The sequence below is a fragment of the Hyperolius riggenbachi genome, chromosome 2 (assembly GCF_040937935.1).
Source record: "Hyperolius riggenbachi isolate aHypRig1 chromosome 2, aHypRig1.pri, whole genome shotgun sequence".
Lineage (NCBI taxonomy): Eukaryota > Metazoa > Chordata > Amphibia > Anura > Hyperoliidae > Hyperolius > Hyperolius riggenbachi.
Window position 1 is genome coordinate 540,020,054 of NC_090647.1, and position 15,157 is coordinate 540,035,210.

General features: G+C 57.3%; 64 pseudogenes; all 64 read left to right on the forward strand.

Moving 5' to 3' along the window:
• Nucleotides 1-9: 9 nt before the first annotated feature.
• On the forward strand, nucleotides 10-128 carry LOC137553031 (5S ribosomal RNA; annotated as a pseudogene).
• An 83-nt stretch (nucleotides 129-211) lies between these two features.
• On the forward strand, nucleotides 212-330 carry LOC137552803 (5S ribosomal RNA; annotated as a pseudogene).
• Nucleotides 331-412: 82 nt separating this feature from the next.
• LOC137554005 (5S ribosomal RNA) lies at nucleotides 413-531 on the forward strand (annotated as a pseudogene).
• Nucleotides 532-611: 80 nt separating this feature from the next.
• On the forward strand, nucleotides 612-730 carry LOC137549835 (5S ribosomal RNA; annotated as a pseudogene).
• An 82-nt stretch (nucleotides 731-812) lies between these two features.
• LOC137550731 (5S ribosomal RNA) lies at nucleotides 813-931 on the forward strand (annotated as a pseudogene).
• Nucleotides 932-1,012: 81 nt separating this feature from the next.
• On the forward strand, nucleotides 1,013-1,131 carry LOC137552850 (5S ribosomal RNA; annotated as a pseudogene).
• An 81-nt stretch (nucleotides 1,132-1,212) lies between these two features.
• Nucleotides 1,213-1,331, forward strand: LOC137553265 (5S ribosomal RNA; annotated as a pseudogene).
• Nucleotides 1,332-1,412: 81 nt separating this feature from the next.
• Nucleotides 1,413-1,531, forward strand: LOC137551344 (5S ribosomal RNA; annotated as a pseudogene).
• Nucleotides 1,532-1,612: 81 nt separating this feature from the next.
• LOC137549636 (5S ribosomal RNA) lies at nucleotides 1,613-1,731 on the forward strand (annotated as a pseudogene).
• A 281-nt stretch (nucleotides 1,732-2,012) lies between these two features.
• Nucleotides 2,013-2,131, forward strand: LOC137552711 (5S ribosomal RNA; annotated as a pseudogene).
• An 81-nt stretch (nucleotides 2,132-2,212) lies between these two features.
• On the forward strand, nucleotides 2,213-2,331 carry LOC137557241 (5S ribosomal RNA; annotated as a pseudogene).
• Nucleotides 2,332-2,412: 81 nt separating this feature from the next.
• LOC137553808 (5S ribosomal RNA) lies at nucleotides 2,413-2,531 on the forward strand (annotated as a pseudogene).
• Nucleotides 2,532-2,614: 83 nt separating this feature from the next.
• On the forward strand, nucleotides 2,615-2,733 carry LOC137547925 (5S ribosomal RNA; annotated as a pseudogene).
• An 81-nt stretch (nucleotides 2,734-2,814) lies between these two features.
• On the forward strand, nucleotides 2,815-2,933 carry LOC137548915 (5S ribosomal RNA; annotated as a pseudogene).
• A 271-nt stretch (nucleotides 2,934-3,204) lies between these two features.
• On the forward strand, nucleotides 3,205-3,323 carry LOC137552712 (5S ribosomal RNA; annotated as a pseudogene).
• A 281-nt stretch (nucleotides 3,324-3,604) lies between these two features.
• LOC137552713 (5S ribosomal RNA) lies at nucleotides 3,605-3,723 on the forward strand (annotated as a pseudogene).
• An 81-nt stretch (nucleotides 3,724-3,804) lies between these two features.
• LOC137557242 (5S ribosomal RNA) lies at nucleotides 3,805-3,923 on the forward strand (annotated as a pseudogene).
• An 81-nt stretch (nucleotides 3,924-4,004) lies between these two features.
• On the forward strand, nucleotides 4,005-4,123 carry LOC137553809 (5S ribosomal RNA; annotated as a pseudogene).
• Nucleotides 4,124-4,206: 83 nt separating this feature from the next.
• Nucleotides 4,207-4,325, forward strand: LOC137547927 (5S ribosomal RNA; annotated as a pseudogene).
• An 81-nt stretch (nucleotides 4,326-4,406) lies between these two features.
• Nucleotides 4,407-4,525, forward strand: LOC137548916 (5S ribosomal RNA; annotated as a pseudogene).
• A 254-nt stretch (nucleotides 4,526-4,779) lies between these two features.
• LOC137554498 (5S ribosomal RNA) lies at nucleotides 4,780-4,898 on the forward strand (annotated as a pseudogene).
• Nucleotides 4,899-4,979: 81 nt separating this feature from the next.
• LOC137551346 (5S ribosomal RNA) lies at nucleotides 4,980-5,098 on the forward strand (annotated as a pseudogene).
• Nucleotides 5,099-5,180: 82 nt separating this feature from the next.
• LOC137550957 (5S ribosomal RNA) lies at nucleotides 5,181-5,299 on the forward strand (annotated as a pseudogene).
• Nucleotides 5,300-5,380: 81 nt separating this feature from the next.
• LOC137554117 (5S ribosomal RNA) lies at nucleotides 5,381-5,499 on the forward strand (annotated as a pseudogene).
• An 81-nt stretch (nucleotides 5,500-5,580) lies between these two features.
• Nucleotides 5,581-5,699, forward strand: LOC137550692 (5S ribosomal RNA; annotated as a pseudogene).
• An 82-nt stretch (nucleotides 5,700-5,781) lies between these two features.
• On the forward strand, nucleotides 5,782-5,900 carry LOC137554437 (5S ribosomal RNA; annotated as a pseudogene).
• An 81-nt stretch (nucleotides 5,901-5,981) lies between these two features.
• LOC137549996 (5S ribosomal RNA) lies at nucleotides 5,982-6,100 on the forward strand (annotated as a pseudogene).
• Nucleotides 6,101-6,356: 256 nt separating this feature from the next.
• Nucleotides 6,357-6,475, forward strand: LOC137553316 (5S ribosomal RNA; annotated as a pseudogene).
• Nucleotides 6,476-6,556: 81 nt separating this feature from the next.
• Nucleotides 6,557-6,675, forward strand: LOC137551347 (5S ribosomal RNA; annotated as a pseudogene).
• An 82-nt stretch (nucleotides 6,676-6,757) lies between these two features.
• LOC137554331 (5S ribosomal RNA) lies at nucleotides 6,758-6,876 on the forward strand (annotated as a pseudogene).
• Nucleotides 6,877-6,957: 81 nt separating this feature from the next.
• LOC137547861 (5S ribosomal RNA) lies at nucleotides 6,958-7,076 on the forward strand (annotated as a pseudogene).
• Nucleotides 7,077-8,192: 1,116 nt separating this feature from the next.
• Nucleotides 8,193-8,311, forward strand: LOC137551951 (5S ribosomal RNA; annotated as a pseudogene).
• Nucleotides 8,312-8,394: 83 nt separating this feature from the next.
• On the forward strand, nucleotides 8,395-8,513 carry LOC137553687 (5S ribosomal RNA; annotated as a pseudogene).
• An 81-nt stretch (nucleotides 8,514-8,594) lies between these two features.
• On the forward strand, nucleotides 8,595-8,713 carry LOC137553859 (5S ribosomal RNA; annotated as a pseudogene).
• An 83-nt stretch (nucleotides 8,714-8,796) lies between these two features.
• On the forward strand, nucleotides 8,797-8,915 carry LOC137554364 (5S ribosomal RNA; annotated as a pseudogene).
• An 84-nt stretch (nucleotides 8,916-8,999) lies between these two features.
• LOC137550958 (5S ribosomal RNA) lies at nucleotides 9,000-9,118 on the forward strand (annotated as a pseudogene).
• A 72-nt stretch (nucleotides 9,119-9,190) lies between these two features.
• On the forward strand, nucleotides 9,191-9,309 carry LOC137554598 (5S ribosomal RNA; annotated as a pseudogene).
• An 83-nt stretch (nucleotides 9,310-9,392) lies between these two features.
• LOC137549163 (5S ribosomal RNA) lies at nucleotides 9,393-9,511 on the forward strand (annotated as a pseudogene).
• An 83-nt stretch (nucleotides 9,512-9,594) lies between these two features.
• On the forward strand, nucleotides 9,595-9,713 carry LOC137553007 (5S ribosomal RNA; annotated as a pseudogene).
• Nucleotides 9,714-9,796: 83 nt separating this feature from the next.
• LOC137553963 (5S ribosomal RNA) lies at nucleotides 9,797-9,915 on the forward strand (annotated as a pseudogene).
• A 72-nt stretch (nucleotides 9,916-9,987) lies between these two features.
• LOC137551560 (5S ribosomal RNA) lies at nucleotides 9,988-10,106 on the forward strand (annotated as a pseudogene).
• Nucleotides 10,107-10,189: 83 nt separating this feature from the next.
• LOC137553060 (5S ribosomal RNA) lies at nucleotides 10,190-10,308 on the forward strand (annotated as a pseudogene).
• Nucleotides 10,309-10,391: 83 nt separating this feature from the next.
• Nucleotides 10,392-10,510, forward strand: LOC137553368 (5S ribosomal RNA; annotated as a pseudogene).
• Nucleotides 10,511-10,592: 82 nt separating this feature from the next.
• Nucleotides 10,593-10,711, forward strand: LOC137556880 (5S ribosomal RNA; annotated as a pseudogene).
• An 83-nt stretch (nucleotides 10,712-10,794) lies between these two features.
• On the forward strand, nucleotides 10,795-10,913 carry LOC137554008 (5S ribosomal RNA; annotated as a pseudogene).
• A 285-nt stretch (nucleotides 10,914-11,198) lies between these two features.
• LOC137548416 (5S ribosomal RNA) lies at nucleotides 11,199-11,317 on the forward strand (annotated as a pseudogene).
• Nucleotides 11,318-11,400: 83 nt separating this feature from the next.
• On the forward strand, nucleotides 11,401-11,519 carry LOC137558876 (5S ribosomal RNA; annotated as a pseudogene).
• A 72-nt stretch (nucleotides 11,520-11,591) lies between these two features.
• LOC137554604 (5S ribosomal RNA) lies at nucleotides 11,592-11,710 on the forward strand (annotated as a pseudogene).
• Nucleotides 11,711-11,793: 83 nt separating this feature from the next.
• On the forward strand, nucleotides 11,794-11,912 carry LOC137554435 (5S ribosomal RNA; annotated as a pseudogene).
• An 83-nt stretch (nucleotides 11,913-11,995) lies between these two features.
• On the forward strand, nucleotides 11,996-12,114 carry LOC137554551 (5S ribosomal RNA; annotated as a pseudogene).
• Nucleotides 12,115-12,197: 83 nt separating this feature from the next.
• Nucleotides 12,198-12,316, forward strand: LOC137552169 (5S ribosomal RNA; annotated as a pseudogene).
• Nucleotides 12,317-12,399: 83 nt separating this feature from the next.
• On the forward strand, nucleotides 12,400-12,518 carry LOC137553303 (5S ribosomal RNA; annotated as a pseudogene).
• Nucleotides 12,519-12,601: 83 nt separating this feature from the next.
• On the forward strand, nucleotides 12,602-12,720 carry LOC137549431 (5S ribosomal RNA; annotated as a pseudogene).
• Nucleotides 12,721-12,803: 83 nt separating this feature from the next.
• LOC137551397 (5S ribosomal RNA) lies at nucleotides 12,804-12,922 on the forward strand (annotated as a pseudogene).
• An 83-nt stretch (nucleotides 12,923-13,005) lies between these two features.
• On the forward strand, nucleotides 13,006-13,124 carry LOC137551321 (5S ribosomal RNA; annotated as a pseudogene).
• Nucleotides 13,125-13,207: 83 nt separating this feature from the next.
• On the forward strand, nucleotides 13,208-13,326 carry LOC137553108 (5S ribosomal RNA; annotated as a pseudogene).
• A 72-nt stretch (nucleotides 13,327-13,398) lies between these two features.
• Nucleotides 13,399-13,517, forward strand: LOC137554298 (5S ribosomal RNA; annotated as a pseudogene).
• Nucleotides 13,518-13,599: 82 nt separating this feature from the next.
• LOC137559388 (5S ribosomal RNA) lies at nucleotides 13,600-13,718 on the forward strand (annotated as a pseudogene).
• An 83-nt stretch (nucleotides 13,719-13,801) lies between these two features.
• Nucleotides 13,802-13,920, forward strand: LOC137553489 (5S ribosomal RNA; annotated as a pseudogene).
• Nucleotides 13,921-14,003: 83 nt separating this feature from the next.
• Nucleotides 14,004-14,122, forward strand: LOC137553212 (5S ribosomal RNA; annotated as a pseudogene).
• Nucleotides 14,123-14,194: 72 nt separating this feature from the next.
• LOC137553435 (5S ribosomal RNA) lies at nucleotides 14,195-14,313 on the forward strand (annotated as a pseudogene).
• Nucleotides 14,314-14,547: 234 nt separating this feature from the next.
• LOC137554312 (5S ribosomal RNA) lies at nucleotides 14,548-14,666 on the forward strand (annotated as a pseudogene).
• An 83-nt stretch (nucleotides 14,667-14,749) lies between these two features.
• Nucleotides 14,750-14,868, forward strand: LOC137553558 (5S ribosomal RNA; annotated as a pseudogene).
• An 83-nt stretch (nucleotides 14,869-14,951) lies between these two features.
• LOC137554406 (5S ribosomal RNA) lies at nucleotides 14,952-15,070 on the forward strand (annotated as a pseudogene).
• Nucleotides 15,071-15,157: the final 87 nt, after the last annotated feature.

The following is a 15,157-nucleotide window of genomic DNA, read 5'->3' on the forward strand; positions in this document are numbered from 1 at the left end:
TTGGATTTTGCCTGCGGCCACACTAAGCCGAAAGCGCCTGCTTTAGTCAGATCGCGGAAGCTAAGCAGCTTCAGGCCTGGTTAGTAGCTTTGTGGGAGACCGGCTGTGAACCCCAGGTGCTGCAGGCTTTTTTTGGGGGTTTGCGGTCCAATGGCTATGAGCACGTGGGAAGCCTCACCTTCAAGGCGCAGGAACGGCGCCTTGGATTTTTGCCTGCGGCCACACTAAGCCGAAAGTGCCCGCTCTTGTCAGATCGCGGATGCTAAGTGGCTTCAGGCCTGGTTAGTAGCTGCGTGGGAGACCGGCTGTGAATCCCAGGTGCTGCAGTCTTTTTTTGGGGGTTTGCGGTCCAATGGCTATGAGCACTTGGGAAGCCTCACCTTCAAGGCGCAGGAACGGCGCCTTGGATTTCGCCTGCGGCCACACTAAGCCGAAAGCGCCCGCTCTTGTCAGATCGTGGAAGCTAAGTGGCTTCAGGCCTGTTTAGTAGCTGCGTGGGAGATTGGCTGTGAACCCCAGGTGCTGCAGGCTTTTTTTGGGTTTGCGGTCCAATGGCTATGAGCACGTGGGAAGCCTCACCTTCAACGCGCAGGAACGGCGCCTTGGATTTCGCCTGTGGCCACACTAAGCCGAAAGCGCCCGCTCTCGTCAGATCGCGGAAGCTAAATGGCTTCAGGCCTGGTTAGTAGCTGCGTGGGAGACTGGCTGTGAACCCCAGGTGCTGCAGGCTTTTTTGGGGGGTTTGCGGTCCAATGGCTATGAGCACGTGGGAAGCCTCACCTTCAAGGTGCAGGAACGGTGCCTTGGATTTTACCTGCGGCCACACTAAGCCGAAAGCGCCCGCTCTCGTCAGATCGCGGAAGCTAAGCGGCTTCAGGCCTGGTTAGTAGCTGCGTGGGAGACTGGCTGTGAACCCCAGGTGCTGTAGGGTTTTTTTGGGGTTTGCGGTCCAATGGCTATGAGCACGTGGGAAGCCTCACCTTCAAGGCGCAGGAACGGCGCCTTGGATTTTGACTGCGGCCACACTAAACCGAAAGCACCCACTCTCGTCAGATCGCGGAAGCTAAATGGCTTCAGGCCTGGTTAGTAGCTGTGTGGGAGACCGGCTGTGAACCCCAGGTGCTGCAGGCTTTTTTTGGGGTTTGCGGTCTAATGGCTACGAGCACGTGGGAAGCCTCACAGTCAAGGCGCAGGAACGGCGCCTTGGATTTCGCCTGCGGCCACACTAAACCGAAAGCGTCCGCTCTCGTCAGATCGCGGAAGCTGAACGGCTTCAGACCTGGTTAGTAGCTGCGTGGGAGACCGGCTGTGAACCCCAGGTGCTGCAGGCTTTTTTTGGGGTTTGCGGTCCAATGGCTATGAGCACGTGGGAAGCCTCACCTTCAAGGCACAGGAACGGCGCGTTGGATTTTGCCTGCGGCCACACTAAGCTGTAAGCGCCTGCTTTTGTCAGATCGCGGAAGCTAAGCAGCTTCAGGCCTGGTTAGTAGCTGCGTGGGAGACCGGCTGTGAACCCCAGGTGCTGCAGGCTTTTTTTGGGGTTTGCGGTCCAATGGCTATGAGCACGTGGGAAGCCTCACCTTCAAGGTGCAGGAACGGCGCCTTGTATTGTGCTTGCGGCCACACTAAGCCAAAAGTGCCCGCTCTCGTCAGATCGTGGAAGCTAAGTGGCTTCAGGCCTGGTTAGTAGCTGTGTGGGAGACCGGCTGTGAACCCCAGGTGCTGCAGGCTTTTTTTTGGGTTTGCGGTCCAATGGCTATGAGCACGTGGGAAGCCTCATCTTCAAGGCGCAGGAACGGCGCCTTGGATTTCGCCTGTGGCCACACTAAACTGAAAGTGCCCGCTCTCGTCAGATTGCGCAAGCTAAGCGGCTTCAGGCCTTGTTAGTAGCTGCGTGGGAGACTGGCTGTGAACCCCAGGTGCTGCAGGCTTTTTTTTGGGTTTGCGGTCCAATGGCTATGAGCACGTGGGAAGCCTCACCTTCAAAGCGCAGGAACGGCGCTTAGGACTGCGCCTGCGGCCACACTAAGCCAAAAGCGCCCGCCCTCGTCAGATCGTGGAAGCTAAGTGGTTTCAGGCCTGGTTAGTAGCTGCGTGGGAGACTGGCTGTGAACCCCAGGTGCTGCAGGCTTTTTTTTGGGTTTGCGGTCCAATGGCTATGAGCATGTGGGAAGCCTCACCTTCAAGGGGCAGGAACGGCGCCTTGGATTTTGCCTGCGGCCACACTAAGCCGAAAGCGCCCGCTCTCATCAGATTGCGGAAGCTAAACGGCTTTAGGCCTGGTTAGTAGCTGTGTGGGAGACCGGCTGTGAACCCCAGGTGCTGCAGGCTTTTTTTGGGGTTTGCGGTCCAATGGCTATGAGCACGTGGGAAGCCTCACCTTCAAGGCGCAGGAACGGGGCCTTGGATTTTGCCTGCGGCCACACTAAGCCGAAAGCGCCCGCTTTAGTCAGATCGTGGAAGCTAAGCAGCTTCAGGCCTGGTTAGTAGCTTCGTGGGAGACCGGCTGTGAACCCCAGGTGCTGCGGGCTTTTTTTGGGGGTTTGCGGTCCAATGGCTATGAGCACGTGGGAAGCCTCACCTTCAAGGCGCAGGAACGGCGCCTTGGATTTTTGCCTGCGGCCACACTAAGCCGAAAGCGCCCGCTCTCGTCAGATCGCGGATGCTAAGCGGCTTCAGGCCTGGTTAGTAGCTGCGTGGGAGACCGGCTGTGAATCCCAGGTGCTGCAGACTTTTTTTTGGGTTTGCGGTCCAATGGCTATGAGCACTTGGGAAGCCTCACCTTCAAGGCGCAGGAACGGTGCCTTGGATTTCGCCTGTGGCCACACTAAGCCGAAAACGCCCGCTCTCGTCAGATCGCGGAAGCTAAGCGGCTTCAGGCCTGGTTAGTAGCTGTGTGGGAGACCGGCTGTGAACCCCAGGTGATGCAGGCATTTCTTTGGGTTTGCTTTCCAATGGCTATGAGCACGTGGGAAGCCTCACCTTCAAGGCGCAGGAACGGTGCCTTGGATTTCACCTCCAGCCACACTAAGCCGAAAGCGTCATATTGCGGAAGCTAAGCGGCTTCAGGCCTGGTTAGTAGCTGCGTGGGAGACTGGCTGTGAACCCCAGGTGCTGTAGGCTTTTTTGGGGGTTTGCGGTCCAATGGCTATGAGCACGTGGGAAGCCTCACCTTCAAAGCGCAGGAACGGCGCTTAGTACTGCGCCTGCGGCCACACTAAGCCAAAAGCGCCCGCCCTCGTCAGATCGTGGAAGCTAAGTGGTTTCAGGCCTGGTTAGTAGCTGCGTGGGAGACTGGCTGTGAACCCCAGGTGCTGCAGGCTTTTTTTTGGGTTTGCGGTCCAATGGCTATGAGCATGTGGGAAGCCTCACCTTCAAGGGGCAGGAACGGCGCCTTGGATTTCGCCTGTGGCCACACTAAACTGAAAGTGCCCGCTCTCGTCAGATTGCGCAAGCTAAGCGGCTTCAGGCCTTGTTAGTAGCTGCGTGGGAGACTGGCTGTGAACCCCAGGTGCTGCAGGCTTTTTTTTGGGTTTGCGGTCCAATGGCTATGAGCACGTGGGAAGCCTCACCTTCAAAGCGCAGGAACGGCGCTTAGTACTGCGCCTGCGGCCACACTAAGCCAAAAGCGCCCGCCCTCGTCAGATCGTGGAAGCTAAGTGGTTTCAGGCCTGGTTAGTAGCTGCGTGGGAGACTGGCTGTGAACCCCAGGTGCTGCAGGCTTTTTTTTGGGTTTGCGGTCCAATGGCTATGAGCATGTGGGAAGCCTCACCTTCAAGGGGCAGGAACGGCGCCTTGGATTTTGCCTGCGGCCACACTAAGCCGAAAGCGCCCGCTCTCATCAGATTGCGGAAGCTAAACGGCTTTAGGCCTGGTTAGTAGCTGTGTGGGAGACCGGCTGTGAACCCCAGGTGCTGCAGGCTTTTTTTGGGGTTTGCGGTCCAATGGCTATGAGCACGTGGGAAGCCTCACCTTCAAGGCGCAGGAACGGGGCCTTGGATTTTGCCTGCGGCCACACTAAGCCGAAAGCGCCCGCTTTAGTCAGATCGTGGAAGCTAAGCAGCTTCAGGCCTGGTTAGTAGCTTCGTGGGAGACCGGCTGTGAACCCCAGGTGCTGCGGGCTTTTTTTGGGGGTTTGCGGTCCAATGGCTATGAGCACGTGGGAAGCCTCACCTTCAAGGCGCAGGAACGGCGCCTTGGATTTTTGCCTGCGGCCACACTAAGCCGAAAGCGCCCGCTCTCGTCAGATCGCGGATGCTAAGCGGCTTCAGGCCTGGTTAGTAGCTGCGTGGGAGACCGGCTGTGAATCCCAGGTGCTGCAGACTTTTTTTTGGGTTTGCGGTCCAATGGCTATGAGCACTTGGGAAGCCTCACCTTCAAGGCGCAGGAACGGTGCCTTGGATTTCGCCTGTGGCCACACTAAGCCGAAAACGCCCGCTCTCGTCAGATCGCGGAAGCTAAGCGGCTTCAGGCCTGGTTAGTAGCTGTGTGGGAGACCGGCTGTGAACCCCAGGTGATGCAGGCATTTCTTTGGGTTTGCTTTCCAATGGCTATGAGCACGTGGGAAGCCTCACCTTCAAGGCGCAGGAACGGTGCCTTGGATTTCACCTCCAGCCACACTAAGCCGAAAGCGTCATATTGCGGAAGCTAAGCGGCTTCAGGCCTGGTTAGTAGCTGCGTGGGAGACTGGCTGTGAACCCCAGGTGCTGTAAGCTTTTTTGGGGGTTTGCGGTCCAATGGCTATGAGCACGTGGGAAGCCTCACGGCGCCTTGGGTTTTGCCTGCGGCCACACTAAACCGAAAGCGTCCGCTCTCGTCAGATCGCGGAAGCTAAATGGCTTCAGGCCTGGTTAGTAGCTGTGTGGGAGACCGGCTGTGATCCCCAGGTGCTGTATGCTTTTTTGGGGGTTTGCGGTCCAATGGCTATGAGCACGTGGGAAGCCTCACCTTCAAGGTACAGGAACGGCGCCTTGGATTTCGCCTGCGGCCACACTAAGCTGTAAGCGCCTGCTTTTGTCAGATCGCGGAAGCTAAGCAGCTTCAGGCCTGGTTAGTAGCTGCGTGGGAGACCGGCTGTGAACCCCAGGTGCTGCAGGCTTTTTTGGGGGGTTTGCGGTCCAATGGCTATGAGCACGTGGGAAGCCTCACCTTCAAGGTGCAGGAACGGCGCCTTGGATTTCGCCTGCTGCCACACTAAGCCGAAAGCGCCCGCTCTCGTCAGATCGTGGAAGCTAAGCGGCTTCTGGCCTGGTTAGTAGCTGCGTGGGAGACCGGCTGTGAACCCCAGGTGCTGCAGGCTTTTTTTGGGGTTTGAGGTCCAATGGCTATGAGCACGTGGGAAGCCTCACCTTCAAGGCTCAGGAACGGCGCCTTGGATTTTGCCTGCGGCCACACTAAGCTGAAAGCGCCCGCTCTCGTCAGATCGCGGAAGCTAAATGGCTTCAGGCGTGGTTAGTAGCTGCGTGGGAGATTGGCTGTGAACCCCAGGCGCTGCAGGCTTTTTTTTGGGTTTGCGGTCCAATGGCTATGAGCACGTGGGAAGCCTCACCTTCAAGGCGCAGGAACGGCGCCTTGGATTTCGCCTGCGGCCAAACTAAGCCGAAAGCGCCCGCTCTCATCAGATCGTGGAAGCTAAGTGGCTTTAGGCCTGGTTAGTAGCTGTGTGGGAGGCTGGCTGTGAACCCCAGGTGCTGCAGGCTTTTTTTTGGAGTTTGCGGTCGAATGGCTATGAGCACGTGGGAAGCCTCACCTTCAAGGCGCAGGAACAGCGCCTTGGATTTCGCCTGCGGCCACACTAAGCCGAAAGCGCCTGCTCTCGTCAGATTGCGGAAGCTAAGTGGCATCAGGCCTGGTTAGTAGCTGCGTGGGAGACCGGCTGTGAACCCTAGGTGCTGAAGGCTTTTTTTTGGGTTTGCGGTCCAATGGCTATGAGCACGTGGGAAGCCTCACCTTCAAGGCGCAGGAACGGCGCCTTGGATTTCGCCTGCGGCCAAACTAAGCCGAAAGCGCCCGCTCTCGTCAGATCGCGGAAGCTAAGCGGCTTCAGGCCTGGTTAGTAGCTGCGTGGGAGCCTGGCTGTGAACCCCAGGTGCTGTAGGCTTTTTTTGGGGTTTGAGGCCCAATGGCTATGAGCACGCGTGGGAAGCCTCACCTTCAAGGCGCAGGAACAGCGCCTTGGATTTTGACTGCGGCCACACTAAGCCGAAAGCGTCAGATTGCGGAAGCTAAGCGGCTTCAGGCCTGGTTAGTTGCTGCCTGGGAGACTGGCTGTGAACCCCAGGTGCTGCAGGCTTTTTTTTGGATTTGCGGTCTAATGGCTATGAGCACGTGGGAAGCCTCACGGCGCCTTGGATTTTGCCTGTGGCCACACTAAACCGAAAGCGTCCGCTCTCGTCAGATCGCGGAAGCTAAATGGCTTCAGGCCTGGTTAGTAGCTGTGTGGGAGACCGGCTGTGAACCCCAGGTGCTGTAGGCTTTTTTTGGGGTTTGCGGTCCAATGGTTATGAGCACGTGGGAAGCCTCACCTTCAAGGTACAGGAACGGCGCCTTGGATTTCGCCTGCGGCCACACTAAGCTGTAAGCGCCTGCTTTTGTCAGATCGCGGAAGCTAAGCAGCTTCAGGCCTGGTTAGTAGCTGCGTGGGAGACCGGCTGTGAACCCCAGGTGCTGCAGGCTTTTTTGGGGGGTTTGCGGTCCAATGGCTATGAGCACGTGGGAAGCCTCACCTTCAAGGCGCAGGAACGGCGCCTTGGATTTTGCCTGCTGCCACACTAAGCCAAAAGTGCCCGCTCTCGTCAGATTGCGGAAGCTAAGTGGCATCAGGCCTGGTTAGTAGCTGTGTGGGAGACCGGCTGTGAACCCCAGGTGCTGAAGGCTTTTTTTGGGGTTTGCGGTCCAATGGCTATGAGCTCGTGGGAAGCCTCACCTTCAAGGCGCAGGAACGGCGCCTTGGATTTCGCCTGCGGCCAAACTAAGCCGAAAGCGCCCGCTCTCGTCAGATCGCGGAAGCTAAGTGGCTTCAGGCCTGGTTAGTAGCTGTGTGGGAGACTGGCTGTGAACCCCAGGTGCTGCAGGCTTTTTTTTGGGTTTGTGGTCCAATGGCTATGAGCACGTGGGAAGCCTCACCTTCAAGGCGCAGGAACGGCGCCTTGGATTTTGTCTGCGGCCACACTAAGCCGAAAGCGTCAGATTGCGGAAGCTAAGCGGCTTCAGGCCTGGTTAGTTGCTGCCTGGGAGACTGGCTGTGAACCCCAGGTGCTGCAGGCTTTTTTTTGGGTTTGCGGTCCAATGGCTATGCGCACGTGGGAAGCCTCACCTTCAAGGCGCAGAAACGGCGCCTTGGACTGTTCCTGCGGCCACACTAAGGCCACATACACACATCAGACCATAGTCTTTTGAAAATGAAAGATCACAGACCAATTTTACCCCCTTCCATGTAGTATGAGAGCCATACCTTCACAGTCTTTTCTATGGAGTTGAACTCCCCATCAGAAAAAAAATCTTTGAAAGATGCTGCACACACAGATGCTGTACAGACACAAAAGATCAGTATCTGCAAAAGATCTGTTCCTACCAAAAATCCATTCCTACAAAATGCAATGATAGTCTATGAGATCTGCAGATCATCATACACACATGATTTAACTGGCATTCATCTGCAGATCAGATCCACCAGGATGGATTTTCAGATCTGGGGATGATTGCTTGATCTGCAGATGAATGTCAGTTAAATCATGTGTGTATGATGATCTGCAGATCTCATAGACTATCATTGCAATTTGCAAGAATGGATTTTTGGCAGGAACAGATCTTTTGCAGATACTGATCTTTTGTGTCTGTATAGCATCTGTGTGTGCAGCATCTTGCAAAGATTTTTTTCTGATGTGGAGTTCAGCTCCATAGAAAAGACTGTGTAGAGTATGGCTCTCATACTACATGAAGGGTGGTAAGATTGGTCTGTGATCTTTCATTTTCCAAAGACTATAGTCTGATGTGTGTATGTACCTTAAGCCAAAAGTGCCCGCTCTCGTCAGATCGCGGAAGCTAAGTGGCATCAGGCCTAGTTAGTAGCTGCGTGGGAGACCGCTTGTGAACCCCAGGTGCTGCAGGCTTTTTTTTGGGTTTGCGGTCCAATGGCTATGAGCACGTGGGAAGCCTCACCTTTAAGGCGCAGGAACGGCGCCTTGGATTTCGCCTGCGGCCAAACTAAGCCGAAAGAGCCCGCTCTCGTCAGATCGCGGAAGCTAAGTGGCTTCAGGCCTGGTTAGTAGCTGCGTGGGAGACTGGCTGTGAACCCCAGGTGCTGCAGGTTTTTTGGGGGGGGTTTGCGGTCCAATGGCTATGAGCACGTGGGAAGCCTCACCTTCAAGGCGCAAGAACAGCGCCTTGGATTTCGCCTGCGGCCACACTAAGCTGAAAGCGCCCGCTCTCGTCAGATCGTGGAAGCTAAGCGGCTTCAGGCCTGGTTAGTAGCTGCGTGGGAGAGTGGCTGTGAACTCCAGGTGCTGCAAGCTTTTTTTTGGGTTTGCGGTCTAATGGCTATGAGCACGTGGGAAGCCTCACCGTCAGGACGCAGGAACGGCGCCTTGGAGTTTGCCTGTGGCCACACTGAGCCGGAAGCGCCCGCTCTCGTCAGATTGTGGAAGCTAAGCGGCTTCAGGCCTGGTTAGTAGCTGCATGGGAGACTGGCTGTAAACCCCAGGTGCTGCTGGCGTTTTTTTGGGTTTGAGGCCCAATGGCTATGAGCACGCGTGGGAAGCCTCACCTTCAAGGCGCCGGAACGGCACCTTGGAGTTTGCCTGTGGCCACACTAAGCCGAAAGCGCCCGCTCTTGTCAGATCGCGGAAGCTAAGCGGGTTCAGGCCTGGTTAGTAGCTGCATGGGAGGCTGGCTGTGCACCTCAGGTGCTGCAGGCGTTTTTTTTGGGTTTGAGGCCCAATGGCTATGAGCACACGTGGGAAGCCTCACCTTCAAGGCGCCGGAACGGCGCCGTGGAGTTTACCTGCGGCCACACTAAGCCGAAAGCGCCCGCTCTCGTCAGATCGTGGAAGCTAAGCGGCTTCAGGCCTGATTTGTAGCTGAATGGGAGACTGGCTGTGAACCCCAGGTGCTGCAGGTGTTTTTTTGGGTTTGAGGCCCAATGGCTATGAGCACGCGTGGGAAGCCTCACCTTCAAGGCGCCTTGGAGTTTCCCTGCGACCACACAAAGCCGAAAGCGCCTGCTCTTGTCAGATCGTGGAAGCTAAGTGGCTTCAGGCCTGGTTAGTAGCTGCATGGGAGACCGGCTGTGAACCCCAGGTGCTGCAGGTGTTTTTTTGGGTTTGAGGCCCAATGGCTATGAGCACGCGTGGGAAGCCTCACCTTCAAGACGCCGGAACGGCGCCTTGGAGTTTGCCTGCGGCCACACTAAGCCGAAAGCGCCCGCTCTCGTCAGATCACGGAAGCTAAGCGGCTTCAGGCCTGGTTAGTAGCTGCATGGGAGACTGGCTGTGAACCCCAGGTGCTGCAGGCGTTTTTTTGGGTTTGAGGCCCAATGGCTATGAGCACGCGTGGGAAACCTCACCTTCAAGGCGCCGGAATGGCGCCTTGGAGTTTACCTGCGGCCACACTAAGCCGAAAGCGCCCGCTCTTGTCAGATCACGGAAGCTAAGCGGCTTCAGGCCTGGTTAGTAGCTGCATGGGAGACTGGCTGTGAACCCCAGGTGCTGCAGGCGTTTTTTTGGGTTTGAGGCCCAATGGCTATGAGCACGCGTGGGAAACCTCACCTTCAAGGCGCCGGAATGGCGCCTTGGAGTTTACCTGCGGCCACACTAAGCCGAAAGCGCATGCTCTTGTCAGATCACGGAAGCTAAGCGGCTTCAGGCCTGGTTAGTAGCTGCATGGGAGACCGGCTGTGAACCCCAGGTGCTGCAGGCGTTTTTTAGGGTTTGAGGCCCAATAGCTATGAGCACGCGTGGGAAGCCTCACCTTCAAGGCGCCTTTGAGTTTGCCTGTGGCGACACTAAGCCGAAAGCGCCCGCTCTCGTCAGATCGCGGAAGCTAAGCGGCTTCAGGCCTTGGTAGTAGCTGCATGGGAGACCGGCTGTGAACCCCAGGTGCTGCAGGTGTTTTTTTGGGTTTGAGGCCCAATGGCTATGAGCACGCGTGGTAAGCCTCACCTTCAAGACGCCGGAACGGCTCCTTGGAGTGTGCCTGTGGCCACACTAAGCCGAAAGCTCCCGCTCTTGTCAGATTGCTGAAGCTAAGCGGCTTCAGGCCTGGTTAGTAGCTGCATGGGAGACCGGCTGTGAACCCCAGGTGCTGCAGGCGGTTTTTGGGGTTTGAGGCCCAATGGCTATGAGCACGCGTGGGAAGCCTCACCTTCAAGACGCCGGAACGGCGCCTAGGAGTTCGCCTGCAGCCACACTAAGCCGAAAGCGCCCGCTCTCATCAGATTGCGGAAGCTAAGCAGCTCCAGGCCTGGTTAGTAGCTGCATGGGAGACTGGCTGTGATCCCCAGGTGCTGCAGGCATTTTTTGGGTTTGAGGCCCAATGGCTATGAGCACGCGTGGGAAGCCTCACCTTCAAGACGCCGGAACGGCGCCTTGGAGCTTGCCTGCGGCCACACTAAGCCGAAAGCGCCCGCTCTCGTCAGATCGCGGAAGCTAAGCGGCTTCAGGCCTGGTTAGTAGCTGCATGGGAGACCGGCTGTGAATCCCAGGTGCTGCAGGTGTTTTTTTGGGTTTGAGGCCCAATGGCTATGAGCACGCGTGGGAAGCCTCACCTTCAAGACGCCGGAACGGCGCCTTGGAGCTTGCCTGCGGCCACACTAAGCCGAAAGCGCCCACACTCGTCAGATTGTGGAAGCTAAGCGGCTTCAGGCCTGGTTAGTAGCTGCATGGGAGGCCGGCTGTGAACCCCAGCTGCTGCAGGCGTTTTTTAGGGTTTGAGGCCCAATGGCTATGAGCACGCATGGGAAGCCTCACCTTCAAGGCGCCGGAACGGCACCTTAGAGTTTGCCTGCGGCCTCACTAAGCCGAAAGCGCCAGCTCTCGTCAGATAGTGGAAGCTAAGCAGCTTCATGCCTGGTTAGTAGCTGCATGGGAGACCGGCTGTGAACCCCAGGTGCTACAGGCGTTTTTTTGGGTTTGAGGCCCAATGGCTATGAGCACGCGTGGGAAGCCTCACCTTCAAGGCGCCGGAACGGCGCATTGGAGTTTGCCTGCGGCCACACTAAGCCTAAAGCGCCCGCTCTCGTCAGATCGCGGAAGCTAAGTGGCTTCAGGCCTGGTTAGTAGCTGCATGGGAGACCGGCTGTGAACCCCAGGTGCTGCAGGTGTTTTTTTGGGTTTGAGGCCCAATGGCTATGAGCACGCGTGGGAAGCCTCACCTTCAAGGCGCCGGAACGGCGCTTTGGAGTTTACCTGCGGCTACACTAAGCCGAAAGCGCCCGCTCTCGTCAGATCGCGGAAGCTAAGCGGCTTCAGGCCTGAATAGTAGCTGCATGGGAGACCGGCTGTGAACCCCAGGTGCTGCAGGTGTTTTTTTGGGTTTGAGGCCCAATGGCTATGAGCACGCGTGGGAAGCCTCACCTTCAAGGCGCCTTGGAGTTTCCCTGTGGCCACACTAAGCCGAAAGGGCCTGCTCTCGTCAGATTGCGGTAGCTAAGCGGCTGCAGGCCTGGTTAGTAGCTGCATGGGAGACTGGCTGTGAACCCCAGGTGCTGCAGGTGTTTTTTTGGGTTTGAGGCCCAACGGCTATGAGCACGCGTGGGAAGCCTCACCTTCAAGGCGCCGGAACGGCGCCTTAGAGTTTGCCTGCGGCCACACTAAGCCGAAAGCGCCCGCTCTTGTCAGCTCGCGGAAGCTAAGTGGCTTCAGGCCTTGTTAGTAGCTGCATGGGAGACTGGCTGTGAACCCCAGGTGCTGCAGGTGTTTTTTTGGGTTTGAGGCCCAATGGCTATGAGCACGCGTGGTAAGCCTCACCTTCAAGGCGCCGGAACGGCTCCTTGGAGTTTGCCTGCGGCCACACTAAGCCGAAAGCTCCCGCTCTCGTCAGATTGCTGAAACTAAGCGGCTTCAGGCCTGGTTAGTAGCTGCATGGGAGACTGGCTGTGAACCCCATGTGCTGCAGGTGTTTTTTTGGGTTTGAGGCCCAATGGCTATGAGCACGCGTGGGAAGTCTCACCTTCAAGGCGCCGGAACGGCGCCTTGGAGTTTGCCTGCGGCCACACTAAGCCGAAAGCGCCCGCTCTTGTCAGATTGCGGAAGCTCAGCGGCTTCAGGCCTGGTTAGTAGCTGCATGGGAGACCGGCTGTGAACCCCAGGTGCTGCAGGCATTTTTTTGGGTTTGAGGCCCAATGGCTATGAGCACGCGTGGGAAGCCTCACCTTCAAGGCGCCGGAACGGCGCTTTGGAGTTTCCCTTCGGCCACACTAAGCTGAAAGCGCCCGCTCTCGTCAGATTGCGGAAGCTAAGCGGCTTCAGGCCTGGTTAGTAGCTGCATGGGAGACCGGCTGTGAATCCCAGGTGCTGCAGGCGTTTTTTTGGGTTTGAGGCCCAATGGCTATAAGCACGCGTGGGAAGCCTCACCTTCAAGACGCCGGAACGGCGGCTTGGAGTTTGTCTGCGGCCACACTAAGCCGAAAGCGCCCGCTCTCGTCAGATCGTGGAAGCTAAGCGGCTTCAGGCCTGGTTAGTAGCTGCATGGGAGACTGCCTGTGAACCCCAGGTGCTGCAGGTGTTTTTTAGGGTTTGAGGCCCAATGGCTATGAGCACGTGTGGGAAGCCTCACCTTCAAGGCGCCGGAATGGCGCCTTGGAGTTTGCCTGCGGCCACACTAAGCCGAAAGCGCCTGCTCTCGTCAGATCGCGGAAGCTAAGCGGCTTCATGCCTGGTTAGTAGCTGCATGGGAGACCGGCTGTGAACCCCAGGTGCTGCAGGTGTTTTTTTGGGTTTGAGGCCCAATGGCTATGAGCACGCGTGGGAAGCCTCACCTTCAAGGCGCCGGAACGGCGACTTGGAGTTTGCCTGTGGCCACACTAAGCCGAAAGCGCCCGCTCTCGTCAGATTGCGGAAGCTAAGTGGCTTCAGGCCTGGTTAGTAGCTGCATGGGAGACCGGCTGTGAACCCCTGGTGCTGCAGGTGTTTTTTTGGGTTTGAGGCCCAATGGCTATGAGCACGCGTGGGAAGCCTCACCTTCAAGGCGCCGGAACGGTGCCTTGTAGTTTGCCTGCGGCTACACTAAGCCGAAAGCGCCCTCTCTCGTCAGATCGCGGAAGCTAAGCGGCTTCAGGCCTGAATAGTAGCTGCATGGGAGACCGGCTATGAACCCCAGGTGCTGCAGGTGTTTTTTTGGGTTTGAGGCCCAATGGCTATGAGCACGCGTGGGAAGCCTCACCTTCAAGGCGCCTTGGAGATTCCCTGTGGCCACACTAAGCCGAAAGGGCCCGCTCTCGTCAGATTGCGGAAGCTAAGCGGCTTCAGGCCTGGTTAGTAGCTGCATGGGACACTGGCTGTGAACCCCAGGTGCTGCAGGTGTTTTTTTGGGTTTGAGGCCCAATGGCTATGAGCACGCGTGGGAAGCCTCACCTTCAAGGCGCTTTCCGGCGCCTTGGAGTTTTCCTGCGGCCACACTAAGCCGAAAGCACCCGCTCTCGTCAGATCGTGGAAGCTAAGCGGCTTCAGGCCTGGTTAGTAGCTGCATGGGAGACCGGCTGTGAACCCCAGGTGCTGCAGGCGTTTTTTTGGGTTTGAGGCCCAATGGCTATGAGCACGCGTGGGAAGCCTCACCTTCAAGACGCCGGAACGGCGCCTTGGAGTTTGGCTGCGGCCACACTAAGCCTAAAGCGCCCGCTCTCGTCAGATCGTGGAAGCAAAGTGGCTTCAGGCCTGGTTAGTAGCTGCATGGGAGACTGGCTGTGAACCCCAGGTGCTGCAGGCATTTTTTTGGGTTTGAGGCCCAATGGCTATGAGCACGCGTGGGAAGCCTCACCTTCAAGGCGCCGGAACGGCACCTTGGAGTTTTCCTGCGGCCACACTAAGCCGAAAGCGCCCGCTCTCGTCAGATCGCGGAATCTAAGCGGCTTCAGGCCTGGTTAGTAGCTGCATGGGAGACTGGCTGTGAACCCCAGGTGCTGCAAGTGTTTTTTAGGGTTTGAGGCCCAATGGCTATGAGCACGCGTGGGAAGCCTCACCTTCAAGGCGCCTTGGGGTTTGCCTGCGGCCACACTAAGGCGAAAGTGCCCGCTCTCGTCAGATTGTGGAAGCTAAGCGGCTTCAGGCCTGGTTAGTAGCTGCATGGGAGACCGGCTGTGAACCCCAGGTGCTGCAGGTGTTTTTTTGGATTTGAGGCCCAATGGCTATGAGCACGCGTGGGAAGCCTCACCTACACAAAGCCGAAAGCGCCCGCTCTCGTCAGATCGCGGAAGCTAAGCGGCTTCAGGCCTGAATAGTAGCTGCATGGGAGACCGGCTGTGAACCCCAGGTGCTGCAGGTGTTTTTTTGGGTTTGAGGCCCAATGGCTATGAGCACGCGTGGGAAGCCTCACCTTCAAGGCGCCTTGGAGTTTCCCTGTGGCCACACTAAGCCGAAAGGGCCCGCTCTCGTCAGATTGCGGAAGCTAAGCGGCTTCAGGCCTGGTTAGTAGCTGCATGGGAGACTGGCTGTGAACCCCAGGTACTGCAGGTGTTTTTTTGGGTTTGAGGCCCAATGGCTATGAGCACGCGTGGGAAGCCTCACCTTCAAGACGCCGGAACGGCGCCTTGGAGATTGCCTGCGGCCACACTAAGCCAAAAGTGCCTGCTCTCGTCAGGTTGTGGAAGCTAAGCGGCTTTAGGCCTGGTTAGTAGCTGCATGGGAGACCGGCTGTGAACTCCAGGTGCTGCAGGCATTTTTTTGGGTTTGAGGCCCAATGGCTATGAGCACGCGTGGGAAACCTCACCTTCAAGGCGCCGGAATGGCGCCTTGGAGTTTGCCTGCGGCCACGCTAAACCGAAAGCGCCTGCTCTCGTCAGATCACGGAAGCTAAGCGGCTTCATGCCTGGTTAGTAGCTGCATGGGAGACTGGCTGTGAACCCCAGGTGCTGCAGGCGTTTTTTTGGGTTTGAGGCCCAATGGCTATGAGCACGCATGGGAAGCCTCACCTTCAAGGCGCCGGAACGGCGCCTTGGAGTTTGCCT